Source organism: Somniosus microcephalus, chromosome 21 (assembly GCF_052327205.1).
Source record: "Somniosus microcephalus isolate GS21.2 chromosome 21, FLI_Smic_1.0, whole genome shotgun sequence".
NCBI classification, from domain to species: domain Eukaryota; kingdom Metazoa; phylum Chordata; class Chondrichthyes; order Squaliformes; family Somniosidae; genus Somniosus; species Somniosus microcephalus.
Window position 1 is genome coordinate 74,775,128 of NC_141007.1, and position 14,526 is coordinate 74,789,653.

The 14,526-nt window shown below is 48.4% G+C and overlaps 1 protein-coding gene across 2 annotated transcripts in view; it reads right to left on the reverse strand.

The window, feature by feature from the left end:
- Positions 1-14,526, reverse strand: part of LOC147102979 (hepatic leukemia factor-like) — a 58,746-nt gene that overhangs the window by 7,086 nt on the left and 37,134 nt on the right. The gene's annotated exons all lie outside the window — the stretch shown is intronic.

Below are 14,526 nucleotides of genomic sequence, written 5' to 3' on the forward strand. Positions count from 1 at the left end.
ACACGAGCCTCCTCCCACCCCCCTCATCTCACCCTATCAACATATCCTTCTATTCCTTTTTCCCTCGTGTGTTTATCCAGCTTCCCCTTAAGTGCATCCATGCTAGTCGCCTCAACCACTCCCTGTGGTAGCGAGTTCCACATTCTCACCAGTCTCTGGGTAAAGATGTTTCTCCTGAATTCCCTGTTGGATTTATTAGTGACTATCTTATATTGATGGCCTCTAGTTTTGCTCTCCTCCGCAAGTGGAAACATCTTCTCTACGACTACCCAATCAAACCCCCTTCATAATTTTAAAAATCTTTATTAGGTCATCTCTCAGCCACCTGTTCAGATTTTCCTGATGATCAATTATTACCACTGCTCTATATACCAACAAGTCACTAAATGCACTGAAAGCTCACGTCAACAGTGGCTCTCACTCACTCTCAGGCACACACACTCCCATCCCTCTCTGTCACACGTACACAAACACACCCACACCACATCTTATTCCAACAGTGTAGGTAGCGGTTAGCAGAATCCCACACCCACTTCCCTTTCTTTACATATCTAGAGTGTATATTACTGCTCCATATAATGTACGGCCCTGTTCATGGCTATAGGACCTCACAGCCGAGTCTGACCCTGCCCTACACAAGAACAGGGGGAGGCCATTCAGCCCCTCGAGCCTGTTCCGCCATTCAATGAGATCATGGCTGATCTGTGACCTAACTCCACACACACACACTCTCGATTTTCAGAAGGGGTCACTGGTTAGGGATTGGGAGCAGGGGATCTGGCTGATTCTTGCCCCCACCCTACCCGAGGGGTGCCAAGGACAGCTGGAGCTCCATCCTGGCTGTGATGAGGAGGTCAAGTTTCTGCTCTGGGCGCAATCAGGGAATTGCACCCAAATTGCGCGGTTTTTCTGATCTGCAGTTATGCTTCATGTTTCGGCCCAAGCTCATTTGCATAATCCCAAGCGTTAAAATCCCCGTGTATCAGCGCAACAGAGCTGCGTTAACGAGCATAATCAATTAGTAACTGGAGACGGAGCCGATCGGACCTGAAGTATTTGGGGAATGGTCCGATAAAAACCACCGAAAACATTTTTCTTCAGAGCGAGGCTGAAGATCAAAAGCTAAGGACACTTTTCTCTCTCTCTCCCTGCAAACCTTTTGCTGCCATGTGCCCTGCCTTAAGAGCATTGATCTGATTGATTTAAATTAATTTAAATTTGTTAATGCATAATTTGAATGGTAGCGGCGGAAAAAAACAAGCACAATTTGACGACCCCGCCCGAACGGACGCAATCGGCGGAAACATCCATCCCCACTATTTCGACCCGGGGGTGCACCCAGTTTGTCAGTAGGGCCCACTTCGAGCGATTTCCGAACCAGTGTAAAAGAGCATGGAAAACACGAGCGCAAGTGGTTTTGGGCGCAACTCACTTACGTTTAAAATTCCCCGATCCGATATAACAAGCGGAAACCCGGCCCCTAGTTAACCGAACATGGACCGGGGATTGAACATGGGACCCTCCTGCTCAGTGCCACAAGATGGGGGAAGGTACCAAGGTGGGAGGGGACAGGGAGGCCTATATTTTCACCCAAAACCAAAAAGCGAAACCTTTATTTGAACAATCTTGAATCAAAATTTCCATTCTTAAGTTTTAACAACGTTATTCGGGTTTACGGCACTCTTAATAAGGCCGGTAATTTCACTGGGGCCGGATACAGCTGTGAACCGTCGCAGACACACAAGTAGCGACATTACACTGTGTCCTGGCTCTTATTGATGCAGGCTGGGGTGAAGACTTGTCTGTTTTGTGCTGAATCTATTTACAGTTTAGTTTGTTAATCTGATCCTCCATTACCTCAATTACTCTGTGTTTTTAACATCACATTCTGTTCTGCTCAATAATAGTTTGCGAAACAGCCTGCGGCGGTGTTTGAAAAGTCCCGGAGCTGTTCAACACTGCACTAACCTGTGTGGTACTGAGCCAGGTTCAGATCTTGGCCTAACTTAGGGGAATATCAATTAGCCTCGGTGTGCCTGGGAAAAGGAGTCAGCCAAGGCTCCTGCTCCAATTTGGTATCCCATCAGAAAGTGCGTGTGATGGGACAGAATTAAAGACTTGCATTTATATAGCACCTTTCATGACCTCAAGATATCCCAAAGCCAATGAAGTACTACGTCACTGTAGTCATGTAGTAAAGGCGGCAACCAATTTGCGCACAGCAAGGTCCCGCAAACAGCAATGTGATAATGACCAGATAATCTGTTTTTAGTGATGTTGGTTGAGGGATAAATATTGGTCAGGACGCCGGGGCTAACTCCCCTGCTCTTCTATCAAATAGTGCCGTGGGGCCTTTTACGTCCACCTGAGAAAGCAATCGGGGCCTCGGTATAACATTTCATCTGAAAGACGATACCTCCGACAGTGCAGCACTCCCTCAGTACTGCACTGGAGTGTCAGCCTAGATTTTTGTGCTCAAGTCTCTGGAGTGGGACTTGAACCCACAACATTCTGACTCAAAGGCGAGAGCGCTGCCCATTGAGCCACAGCTGGCACCTCAATTGGGCTCAGTTAAGAACTCACCCGCTGACACTCACTGTTTAATCTCGCGCCTGAAGATTGGCAGAAGGCAATGCCTTTAGAAGAGGAAGGAGAAAACCTGGGAAGGAGTAAAATGGGAATCCCAGCCTCTGGAGCCCTTTAATGCAACCGGCTGCCAGATGGCTCTCGGCAAGTATAGAGCCTTGTAATTAACAGAGAAGGGAGTAAATCCACACCTACAGTAACTGCACTGGGCCCTCCCGTCTAATGAGCAACGACAGTCTCGCATCACAGGTAGCAGCAACGACCTGAGCTATACTGACCAGTCTGGACTAAGCTGCCAACCGTAGGGCCACCAAAATGACCCCACATTGTGCCAATAAGAGCAGTTCACAAGCAGCAGTTTATAGGATACGGGTAGTGAAGCAGTTCTGTTACTGGACGAATAACCCAGAGATTGCGAGTTCAAATCCCACCAGGGGTAGCTTGAGAATTTGAATTCAGTTTTTAAAATCTGGAAATAAAAAACTGGTACCAGTAAAAGTGACCATCAAGCTATCAGATTGTCGTAAAAACCCAACTGGTTCACACATGTCCTTTAAGGCAGAAAACCTTCCGTCCTTACCCGGTCTGACCCGTGTGTGATTCCAGTCCCACACCAACACGGCTGACTCTTAACTTCCCTCTGAAGTTGCCTAGCGAGCCACTCAGTTGTATCAAACCGATACCAGTGGTTCAAGAAGACCCACCATCACCTTCTCAGGGCAACTAGGGGATGGGCAATAAATGCCGGCCTTGCCAGTGATGCCCACATCCCAAGAATGAATTTAAAAAACTGCCACTATTCTGGGTAAGAGAGGCTCCCTTCCAAACTGTAAATGAACAGATCGAGTTCCCTGAGCGCGGCTTCTGCCTTCTCAAAATCACATGTGATCCAGTTTAACTCCAGGGGCTGGTACTTTTATCCCTGAGAATTGGACCAAGGAACCTGTGGATTATGGCGTGGAGCTGAACAAGCCACACCTTCCTTCTCTTTCCCTAGATCCCGCCTTCTGCTGTAACTGGCAAGGTTGTGTGCACCTGAGTGAGTGGAGAAGATCCAGATAAGTGGAAGGGAACTGCGAGCAACCAGCAGCGAGGCCGGACGCACGAACAAGCAGTGAGGAACTTTGAAAGAGTCCATCGCAGTGAGTGGTGAGGGGGGCTCAAAGAACTGTGTCAACGGCTCTTCCTTTTCAATAAAGTAGTGACTTGATCAAGGTCTAAGATTATGAAAAGGGTTTGATGGGGTAGGTGTAGAGAAGATGTTTCCACTTGTGGGAGAGTCCAGAACTAGGCGCCATAAGTATAAGACGGTCACTAATAAATCCAACAGGGAATTCAGGAGAAACTTCTTTACCCAGAGAGTGGTGAGAATGTGGAACTCGCTACCACAGGGAGTGGTTGAGGCGAATAGTATAGATACATTTAAGGGGAGGCTAGATAAGCATTTGAAGGATAAAGGTATAGAAGGATATGCTGATGGGTGAGATGAAGTGGAGCATAAACACCGGCAATGGACCAGCTGGGCCGAATGGTCTGTTTCTGTGCTGTAGATTCTATGTAAATCTATGTAATTACAGTAAAAATTGTACAGGGCTTGCAGCCTGCGCAGATCAGTGTTCCTGATGTTACAAAGTTCCACCACATGAGGGAGTATGTATTACAGCAACTGCAACAAGGCTGATCACTGATTAACAAACCGATCGGAGTGGAACATCACCAGACAGAGAGATGACAGAAATAAGATTCACCCAGCCATGGAAGAGCTGGATTAGTATACACATGGTTGAACCTGAAACACTCTAGATTAGTATGCCCCATGTCCTCACACTGTCACTCAGTAACCCCTCCCCCCAGAGTCCTGTGTTACTATCTCTACTGATGTTAATCCAGCTCCCTCACACTGTCACTCAGTAACCCCTCCCCTCAGTGTCCTGTGTTACTGACTATCTCTACTGATGTTAATCCAGCTCCTTCACACTGTCACTCAGTAACCCCTCTCCCCCAGCGCCCTGTGTTACTGACTGTATCTCTACTGATGTTAATCCAGCTCCCTCACACTGTCACTCAGTAGCCCCTCTCCCCCAGCGCCGTGTGTTACTGACTGTATCTCTACTGATGTTAATCCAGCTCCTTCACACTGTCACTCAGTAACCCCTCTCCCCCAGCGCCGTGTGTTACTGACTGTATCTCTACTGATGTTAATCCAGCTCCCTCACACTGTCACTCAGTAATCCCTCCCCTCAGTGTCCTGTGTTACTGACTATCTCTACTGATGTTAATCCAGCTCCCTCACACTGTCACTCAGTAACCCCTCCCCTCAGTGTCCTGTGTTACTGACTGTATCTCTACTGATGTTAATCCAGCTCCTTCACACTGTCACTCAGTAACCCCTCTCCCCAGCGCCGTGTGTTACTGACTGTATCTCTACTGATGTTAATCCAGCTCCCTCACACTGTCACTCAGTAACCCCTCTCCCCCAGCGCCGTGTGTTACTGACTGTATCTCTACTGATGTTAATCCAGCTCCCTCACACTGTCACTCAGTAACCCCTCTCCCCCAGCGCCGTGTTACTGACTGTATCTCTACTGATGTTAATCCAGCTCCCTCACACTGTCACTCAGTAACCCCTCCCAGCGCCCTGTGTTACTGACTGTACCCCTACTGATGTTAATCCAGCTCCCTCACACTGTCACTCAGTAACCCCTCCCCTCAGTGCCCTGTGTTACTGACTGTATTTCTACTGATGTTAATCCAGCTCCCTCACATTGTCACTCAGTAACCCCTCCCCTCAGTGCCCTGTGTTACTGACTGTTAATCCAAAACTCTGCTGCCCAAGTCCATTCACCCATCACCCCTGTGCTCACTGATCTACATTGGCTACTAGTCCAGCAACGCCTTGATTTTAAAATGGTGTTCAAATCCCTCCAAGGCCTCGCCCCTCCCTATCTCCGTAACCTTCTCCAGCCCTACAACCCTCCACGATCTCTGCACTCTTTCAATTATGACCTCTTGAGCATCCACAATTTTAATTGCTCCACCATTGGCGGCCGTGCCTTCAGCTGCCTGGGCCCTAAACTCTGGAATTCCCTCCCTAAACCTCTCCGCCTCTCTCTCCTCTTTTAAGACGCTCCTTAAAACCTCCCTCTTTGACCAAGCCTTTGGTCACCTCCTAATATGGCTTGGTGTCAAATTTTGTTTGATAATCACTCCTGTGAAGCAGCGCTATATAAATGCACTATAAAGGAAATGCATGTTTTGTTGTTGTTGCATTTCTACGCTTTAAGTACCCCACCCCCAAGTGGCTAGTCCTTGGACCTAGACAGCAAGGGCTAACTTGCTCCCTGGGTATAATTGGCATGGTGATCGGTCTGCCTGTTACAGATGCCGTGGGTGGCAAGTTGAAAATCTGCCCCCGAGTACCAGCAGGCTATTCGACTTGAAACGCATCACAGCCGAGCGTGATTCTGTCTTCTATGAACGTGCACACGCACACAACCTTCCCCCAGTTGGAAAGAGTGGGGTGTCACAGGATAGCAGCAGGAAACCTGGCTGATTTCCCCCCTCTCCTCCCTGGCCCACGGATTTTAAGGCTGCTAATTATATCACCCCTACTGCCGCCCTGATCGAGTTCAGTTAACCCAGCACACATGGGGAAATCGAAGCTGGGATCTGTGCACTGTGAGCTGCCCAGCCAGAACCTAAAACAGCACTGAAATAGATCGTAAATCGAACTAAACGCAGACAAGATAGAAATGGTGCTCATGTCAGAGCACCCCTGTGCAAGTCGAGTGTTGATTGTATCAGTCGGTGGGGGGGGGGGGGGGGGGGGGGGAAGAGGACATTTTTGAATTAAAAAGCTTATTATTGTTTGGTCTGTTCGGTGTTTGCATGAAACCCTTTCATCCCTCCCCAGAGCATTGTTGTTTTCTGAATTACTTCTTTAAATGGAAACCTTCCTCTGGGAGGAGAAAGCAGGAGCTCGTGTCCCAGAGGGCGATGAGCTGCTGAGTTGGGTTCCTGTGTCAGGATTTCCACTCAACAACAACAACTTGTATTTATATAGCGCCTTTAATGTAGTAAAACCTCCCAAGGCGCTTCACAGGAGTGTAATTAGACAGAATTTGACACCGAGCCACATGAGGAGATATTAGGACAGGGTGACCTAAAGCTTGGTCTAACAGGAAGGTTTTAAGCAGCCTCTTAAAGGAAGAGAGGCGGAGAGGTTTAGGGAGGGAATTCCAGAGTTTAGGGCCCAGGCAGCTGAAGGCACGGCCACCAATGGTGGAGCGATGGAAATCGGGGATGTGCAAGAGGCCAAATTAGAGGAGCGCAGAGATCTTGGGGGGTTGTGGGGCTGGAGGAGGTTACAGAGCTAGGGAGGGGCGAGGCCATCGAGGGATTTGAAGACAAGGATGAGAACTAAAACTGAGGCACTGCCAGACCGGGAGCCAATGTAGGTCAGCGAGCACAGGGGCGATGAGTGAACGAGACTTGGTGTAAGTCAGGATACTCGGGACCAAGAAAGATACCAAACCAACAATAGTGTTGTCAGCTATTTCACCTGAGCCAGCATGGACTGTGTGGGTTGGGGTGAACATTCGGGAACATCTCCTATCAGGGATTTTTTATGACTTTCTCCCAATCTTTTTTGGGGGCCGGGTATTTTAATTTCAGTGTGCACCCCCTCCACTCTCTCCCTTTAACAGTTAATCCAATGAACACCAGGCAGGGTGACAGACCCCACTGTCAGCCTCCCTCCCTCCCTCTCTCTGTTTATATTTAAATGAATGCAGTGATTTTAACACCGGTTGTCTGTTCCGTTCAGCACAGGGCACTCACTGTTTACTGTCCGCATATATTACCGCATGTGGATGGGGAAAATGTAATTAAACATTAAAAAATTTATACAGTACTTCCCCTGCCCCCATAGTTCCGGATATCGAGCAGCAAGATCCCAGTGCCTGTACCTGGCCTGTGTCGAGTTAGCTGAATTTTGCAGGGGGTGCCCGTAGGGGATTGCTGCAGTTAGCCCTCAGCGCATCAAACTGGAGAGTGACAGGGTCCTCTCCCCTCATCACTACCCACAAATCTGGGCATCAAATAAAATCCATTAACGGGGCACCTTGGGAAGGAAAGCCCCTACCCTCCCCCGCCAAAAAAGTGTGTGGGGGGGGGGGCGGGGGCGTCAGTCACTCCACATAAAGTCAACACGTGAGCAGAACGAATGGTGCCTCTGCGACACGTGTGCACGAACGGCTTCCCAACACGGACAGCGCCTGTTTGAAGGGGAGGAAGCGGGGCTCCGAGTGGCCTGCTGCTAACTGAACTCTCCTCGTGTCTGCACTGAACATGGAGCCTGGTGTTCCAGTAATTTTCCACGCACTCATGCACCTCACATGCAAGGGCCATGTGACCAGCTCTCTTGCTCGCTCTCCAAGCACAAACAACATCTCTTTCTGCTTGCTTCCAACGTCTTGCTGCCTCACTCCAAAGCACCAACAAACATTTTGTTTCAGCGCAAGGACTTTATATTTTAAACAAGCACTCCCATATCTGAAAGGAACGTTGCACTTCACACAAGAAAAAAAAATTATATAAAAGGTGCTGGACACAGGACGACAATCAGCAAAAACCCGTAGATATTTTAGGGTTCTGCCTATCCGGATTTGAAATGGTGCCACAGGTTTCATGTGTTGCCCAAGGACGGTGACTAGTTACTAAAATGTACAGGGGTGAATTTTGAGACATTGCGCATCACTATTTAGCCAGTTTATTAAAAATAAAATCATCAGAGGGATTTTTATTCTTTCCGGAAGTTTCTCAGAAGCTTTCCGCTTAAAACACTTAGCACAACAATCATGGATTTAGAGGAAAAAACCCCAGAAAAGAACGGCCCAGTCCAGAGAAAATCCGAGTTGCTATCCGGGACTGAGCTCGCTGCGAGCCAATCTGCTGGTCTTGTGGGTTACATTAGTGAAATGTTTATTAAATGTTAACTTTTTTAAAAAACGTTCCCAATTTGTGCTCCTCCAATTCTGGCCTCTTGCGGACCCTCCCACTCATTTCGCTCCACCATTGGCGGCCGTGCCTTCAGCCGCCTGGGCCCTAAGCTCTGGAATTCCCTCCCTAAACCTCTCCGCCTCTCTCTCCTCCTTTAAGACGCTCCTTAAAACCGACCTCATTAATATCTCATGAGGCTTGGTGTCTAATGTTGTTTGATAATGTTCCTGTGAAGCGCCTTGGGGAGGTTTTACTATGTTAAAGGCGCTATATAAATGCAAGTTGTTGTTGTTTTTGTGATCTGTGTTGGATTTTCAGGCGAGGTAAGGGGACGGTTAGGTGGTTGCGGAGAGGGAAAGGGCTTAAACGCTGGAGTGTCTTTCAGCAGCTGGTTACTGGGCAGGACATCTGCTGAGGGCTGGGGACGTTCTTGCCATGGAAGGAGTGCAGCGAAGATTCACCAGGCTGATACCTGGGATGGCAGGAATGACGTATGAAGAGAGATTGTGTCGATTGGGCTTATACTCAGTGGAGTTTAGAAGATTGAGAGGGGATCTCATCGAAAGCTATAAAATTCTGTCAGGCCTGGACAGACTAGATGCAGGAAGGATGTTTCCGATGGCAGGGGAGTCCAGAACCAGGGGTCATAGTCTAAGGATAAGGGGTAAGCCATTTAGGACTGAGATGAGGAGGAATTTCTTCACCCAGAGAGTGGTGAGCCTGTGGAATTCTCTGCCACAGAAGGCAGTGGAGGCCAGTTCATTAAATATATTCAAGAAGGAGTTGGATATATTTCTTAAGGCTAAAGGGATCAAGGGATATGGCGAGAAGGCAGGGACAGGATACTGAATTTGGATGATCAGCCATGATCTCATTGAATGGCGGAGCAGGCTCGAGGGGCCGAATGGCCTACTCCTGCTCCTATCTTTGTTTCTATAAATGGGGCAAAAGCGGTGTGGGGGGGTGGGGGGAGAAGAGGACAAAAAACAGTAACTTACACGGACCTGTCCAGCATCAGTGCTACGCGGCGTGAAACGGTGAGATCTGCGTTTGCTCACACGCGATCTCAGCGAGGCCACCGCAGGTAGCCAGTGAGGAGAGAGCTGAGCGACGGAGAGCTGTCACTTCGCAGCCCGGCAGAGGCCTGAGATAGAGGACATTCACCAGGTTGGGAAAGGACGAGGCAGGAAATGGGGAGGGTCAGAGAGAAAGGAGTTCAGAGGGAGGCATCACCTTCAATAATGCGCAATCACTTCAACAACATCCGCCATTTTGCTCAACAATTCAGGAAAGGTTAAGTGACATTAACAATGCACCACACGAGCCTCCTCCCACTCCTCTTCATCTCACCCTATCAGCGTAACCCTCTATTCCTCTCTCCCTCATGTGCTTAAAAAAGAAATTAGGAGAGCGAAGAGGGGGCATGAAAAAACACTGGCAGGCAAAATAAAGGAAAATCCCACGGTGTTTTATATAAGTATATATTAAGGGCAAGAGGATAACCAGGGAAAGATTAGGGCCCATTAGGAACCAAAGTGGCAATCTGTGTGCAGAGCCGGAAGATGTAGTTGAGGTTTTAAATGAATATTTTGCATCTGTGTTCACTATGGAGAATGACAACGTAGGCATAGAAATCAGGCAGGGGGATTGTGATATACTTGAACAAATTAGTATTGAGAGAGAGGAGGTACTAGCAGTTTTAGCGGTCTTAAAAGTGGATAAATCCCCAGGCCCTGACGAGATGTATCCCAGGCTGCTGAGAGAGGCAAGGGAGGAGTTTGCAGGGGCTCTGACACAAATTTTTAGAACCTCTCTGGCCACAGGGGAGGTGCCAGAGGGCTGGAGGACAGCTAACGTAGTACCATTATTCAAGAAGGGTAGTAGGGATAAACCAGGGAATTACAGGCCAGTGAGCCTAACATCAGTAGTAGGGAAATTATTGGAAACAATTCTGAGGGGCAGAATTAGTCTCCACTTGGAGAGGCAAGGATTAATCAAGGACAGTCAGCATGGCTTTGTCAGGGGGAGATCATGTCTAACCAATTTGATTGAATTTTTTGAGGGGGTGACTCGGTGCATGGATGAGGGTTGTGCAGTTGATGTAGTCTACATGGACTTTAGTAAGGCTTTTGACAAAGTCCCGCATGGCAATTTGGCACATTGGATCCAAAATTGGCTTAGTGGCAGGAGGCAGAGGGTGATGGTCGAAGGTTGTTTTTGTGACTGGAAGCCTGTGTCCAGTGGTGTACCGCAGGGATCGGTGTTGGGTCCTTTGCTGCTTGTAGTGTACATTAATGATTTAGATATGAATGTAGGAGGCATGATCAGTAAGTTCGCAGATGACACAAAAATTGGTGGAGTGGTAAACAGCGAGGAGGGAAGCCTCAGGCTACAGGACGATATAGACGGGTTGGTCAGATGGGCAGAACAGTGGCAAATGGAATTTAACCCTGAAAAGTGTGAGGTGATGCATTTTGGGAGGACTAACAAGGCAAGGGAATACACAATGAATGGTAGGACCCTAGGAAGGACAGAGGATCAGAGGGACCTTGGTGTGCATGTACATAGATCCCTGAAGGCAGCAGGACAGGTAGATAAGGTGGTTAAAAAGGCATATGGGATGCTTTCCTTCATTAGCCAAGGCATAGAATATAAGAGCAGGGAGGTTATGATGGAGCTGTACAAAATGCTAGTTAGGCCACAGCTGGAATACTGTGTGCAGTTCTGGTCGCCACACTATAGGATGGATGTGATTGCATTGGAGAGGGTGCAGAGGAGATTCACCAGGATGTTACCTGGGCTGGAGCGCTTCAGCTATGAAGAGAGACTGGACAGGCTGGGGTTGTTTTCCTTAGAGCAGAGAAAGCTGAGGGGGGGACCTGATTGAGGTGTGCCAAAGTATGAGGGGCATAGATAGGGTAGATAGAAAGGAACTTTTCCACTTAGTAGAGGGGTCAATAACCAGGGGGCATAGTTTCAAGGTAAGGGGCAGGAGGTTTAGAGGGGATTTGAGGAAAAACTTTTTCACCCAGAGGGTGGTTGGAATCTGGAACTCACTGCCTGAAAGGGTGGTAGAGGCAGGAACCCTCACAATATTCAAGAAGCATTTAGATGAGCACTTGAAACACCATAGCATACAAGGCTACGGACCAAGTGCTGGAAAATGGGATTAGAATAGACAGGGCTTGATGGCCAGCGTGGACACGATGGGCCGAAGGGCCTCTTTCTGTGCTGTATAACTTTATGACTCTATGCTTATCTAGCTTCCCCTTAAATGCACCTATACTATTCACCTCAACCACTCCCTGTGGTAGCGAGTTCCACATTCTCACCACCCTCTGGGTAAAGGAGTTTCTCCCGAATTCCCTATTGGATTTATTAGTGACTATCTTATATTTATGGCCCCCAGTTCTGGTCTCCCCTAAAAAGGACAAGACTTGCGGTCCCGAGTGCTGGCAGGCGTTTCGGTCAAAGTCAAGTCCAATCCTGCCTTCACCCAACATCCACACACCTGGCTTTCCTGCAGGTGTCACTGCATTGTGAGCAGGGGCAGGAATCCTGGATGATTTCCTCCCCCTCCCCCTATGTCAGTGAAAGAAAAAAGGAGAGACACATGCAGATGAGAGAGTGAGAGACAAACACAGAGAGGGGGACTCAAAGAGAGCGCACAGGAGAGATAGAGCGACTCGGAGAGATAGAGAAAGATACTCAAAGAGAGTGCGAGCGAGCAGGAGAGCAAAAGAGACAGAGAAATAACTCCCCGTGACAAGTGAGGGTTAAACCTTTCCCTGTCTACCTCCCTCTGTTTTTCACCCAACGGATACCGCAGGGACCTTGACTTGTTTGCATCATTGATTTGATCTATCATTCGCTTCTTGCATTTTATGACTCGGTTCAGTTGCCCAGTACCTTACTGCCCTACCAGCTAAAAACTTGTCGTACTGATGCAACCCGACATGGGCAAAACCCTGGCACAGCCGCACCGAACCAACCTCCCCCCACCCCCAAAATCTGGCCGCGAAGTAGAGCCGCCTCCCCCTCTGTGCCCACTTGAAGTTATCAACTGCCGTGTAGTTTACACGCTCGGAGAGTGAGCAGCTGTTTTCGTGTCCCTCCCCCCCCGCCCCCGCTCCTTTAAGGCAGACCGCAAGGAAGATTCCTATTTTTGGATGGGCATCTGACAGCTCCCAATGTCTGCACTCCTTTAGGGACGCTTTGCCCGGTCTCGATCAATATTTCATCAATCAATTTGTGCTCCATTGGAAAGACCTCCCACCGAATCCTGGAATCTTGTGTCGTGCGCCACACTTGCTGACTTGTTCAGGGGCTTATCAGCACAAAGAGGTATGCTTACATCAGGAAAACATGAAGGGAGAGAATGGGATCCGGCGACGGCGAGATTTGACTCAATGGTGAAGACGGCGAGATTTGACTCAATGGTGAAGCCGCCTTCCATAGTCGAGTGACCGATCAACACATATTATCCGGGGGGTCATTGACAAAGACCAGCCATTGGCACGTGGTCCCATACCACAGCCAAAGTTAGCACCTTCAGAGGGGGGCCCGAGGAGGAAAAGCAATGTTGAATCACAAAGCCAGTACTTTAGTTCAAGGTCTAGTGTGTCTGAACCTGTTGCCACAGCGATCAGTGATCAATACACTCACTTCCTTTGAAATTGTTTCAAGTACAGCTCAACTCAGGCATTCAGGAGCTTGAAAACCAGGAGGCTGTTGTCTATATGCTAAAGAACCCAAATCCCCCCAATCCCCTGGCCCTTCTCCTGTATTTTTGACAAGCTGTTTATCTATCTTTAAATCAACAAGTGCCAGCCAGGGCTCAGTGGGCAGCACTCTCGCCTCTGAGTCAGAAGGTTGTGGGTTCAAGACCCACTCCAGAGACTTGAGCACAAAATCTAGGCTGACACTCCCAGTGCAGTGCGGAGGGTGTGCTGCATTGTCAGCGGTGCCGTCTTTCCGATGGAATATTAAACCAAGGCCCTGTCTGCTCTCTCAAGTAGATGTAAAAGATCCCATGGCACTATCTGAAGAGCAGGGGAGTTATCCCCGGTGTCCTGGGCAAATATTGGTCCCTGAACCAATTATTCGCCCCTGAACCAATTATCACCAAAAATAAATCAACTGGTCATTATCACGGTGCTGCTTGTGGGAGCTTGCTGTGTGCAAATTGGCTGCTGCGTTTCCTACATTACAACAGTGACTACACTTCAAAAGTGTTTTGAAGACATGACTTAATTAGTCTTGCTCTATTCCTTCCTCACACTGTTTTTTCTTTCCCTGACACAAGATTATGCATTCAAGTCCCACTCCAGAACGGGAGCATAATCGGGGCCAACAGTGCTATCCATTGGGAAGGTGTTAAACCAAGGCCCTGTCCACATGTCCTGATGGATGATAAAGATCCCATTGGGCTATTCAAAGAGGAGCCGACAGCTCTCCTGGTCTCCTCAACTAATACTGTACCACCAAAAAAAATCATTAACTGTTCATTCATATCACTTTGGTTTGAGATCTTGCTGTGTGAAAATAGAAATTCATTGTACAGAGAGAGAGGAAGAGAGCGAGCCTCCCTCCCACTAGCAGCTTTTGTCAGGTCTCAACTGGGGAGACACTGGGTTCACCGGACTGGGGTCACTGACTTTTAGTTTGAAATCTCTCTCTCAATTCGATTCTTGCTTCGAATGTGATGGGGATTGGTAGATATGGCACTGTACCATTCTGGTGCGAGAGCCTTCTGCCATCCTTCCATACACAACTAGGACCCGGCTGGCAGGTGGCACTCCATGGAGCAGGAGCCTGTGATCACCCTCCTTAATGTACTTCAGCAGACAGAGGCTCTGACAGCTCACAGGATAAATATAGATAAGGATGGCCATTTGGCCCAAGTTAACTTGTCTGTGCAGAAATTAAAACCTACAGTTC